Source organism: Bufo bufo, chromosome 3 (assembly GCF_905171765.1).
Source record: "Bufo bufo chromosome 3, aBufBuf1.1, whole genome shotgun sequence".
Taxonomy (NCBI): Eukaryota; Metazoa; Chordata; class Amphibia; order Anura; family Bufonidae; genus Bufo; species Bufo bufo.
This window is the reverse complement of record NC_053391.1, coordinates 703386959-703388843: the sequence shown is the minus strand read 5'-3', so window position 1 is coordinate 703388843 and position 1885 is coordinate 703386959.

Sequence of the window (1885 nt, the reverse complement as noted above, 5' to 3'; positions counted from 1 at the left end):
TGTCCCAAAATCTAGATTCTTCTGTGCTCCCAAAGTCAATGTCTTCAAAAGACTCCCACAATAACACAGGGCAATTATATTCCTCACTTTTGGGCTTGGCGTACTCCTCCATCCATGGAGACTGTCATACTGTGTCCCACCATAGTGCTTGGTAAGCGTCATCCAGCCAGGTTTCCTGCCATACCAGTGTCTCAAGCTCTGACACCCACTCCGTAAATGGTTGCTCTCCCAGTAGAGGTATTCGCAGCGCCAATCGCATTCGTAATCTCTGCTCCTCACTGGGAAGACTCTCACCCCTCCGACGCTGCACGTCCTCTAGGGCCTGGTGCCATACGCCTTTCCGCTCGGCATCCCTGTAATCTGGGTGATCTTCCTCATGGAATGCTGTGCAGGAACCAACGGCATCCATATTGCTGTAGCCAGGGGCGCTGTACGGATACTAGCGTTGCCCTCAATTTTGTAAATCCACGAACGGTGTCTCCGAGCTGCTTCTCCTCACACTAGGACGCCATCCCACTGCTTGCCACCAATGTAACGGAACGCCTAGCACCCCGACCGGGTACCTCCATGGATAGATGCTCCTAGTGCTTCCAGAGGACTCCAAGCACTCCACTTGACACCATCAGCACTGCAGACCCCACTAACCGCCGAAGCTTGGTGGAGGTCTTACCGTCTCCTACCCACCCTGGACCTACGACAAGGCTCCAGTGGGTGAACCTCTCCTAAATGCAGAGACAGGAACCAGGAACAAGCTCTTACTCAGGGGAGTATTATGATATAGCAATCCCCAAGAGTGTAGTTATCCCATCCCCCAAACATGAGCCAAGACTTCATAAAGGGTCAAAGAAGGAACTCTTTAATGGGTTATTTTTCTGCCTTTTATGCAGGTCTCCTAGCAAGGGACACTCCCCCCTGGGGCTCTTGTAAACGACTGTGACAGTTTATATTTTAGCCAATCACATGCATTTACAGTATTGAAACCCTCCCAGCAATTGTATACAAAATCCCCTTCCCTCTGTCTGTAACGCAATCAACAAAATACAATGAGCATTGTCTGAGACGCAATTAACTAACACACTGGCATTGTCTGAGACGCAATCCACAAAATACAATTACCAAACGTAATGGGCTAACTTACTCACTACCAGACAGAAAACACACATTTTTCCCAACACACAGAAAACACCTCCACCCCACATATCCCCATAATGTATACATCCATGGATAGCTCTGATCTGGGTGAACAACATATCCAAAAATCACCCAGATCCGAGCAGGGGTTAACGAATTCCATGGAAGTCACATTTGGCCGGCCGCAAGCATGGCTTTCCTGCCCAAAACAGTTCCACAGATTTAAGCTGTGCGGCCGGTCTGTCTTCTCCTTCAAAGTTAGTATGGGCCATAATCCTGGGGCAGGAGGCTGGCAAACAGCCCCCTCCAAAACACTGTGGCGAGGTTGGTTTCGCCACAGTCACCCACAGAATTAACAGCCAGATTTATGATTATCTTTCTGTGTCAGGAGTGAAAAGATGGTGCATTGCACCCACAAATAATCGCACTAAGGCTACTTTCACACTAGCGTTCGGGGATCCGCTTGTGAGCTCCGTTTGAAGGGGCTCACAAGCGGCCCCGAACGCATCCGTACTGCCCTAATGCATTCTGAGTGGACGCGGATCCGCTCAGAATGCATCAGTCTGGCAGTGTTCAGCCTCCGCTCCGCTCAGTGAGCGGACACCTGAACGCTGCTTGCAGCGTTCGGGTGTCCGCCTGGCCGTGCGGAGGCGAGAGGATCCGTCCAGACTTACAATGGAAGTCAATGGGGACGGATCCGCTTGAAGATGACACCATATGGCTCAATCTTCAAACGGATCTGCCCCCATTGACT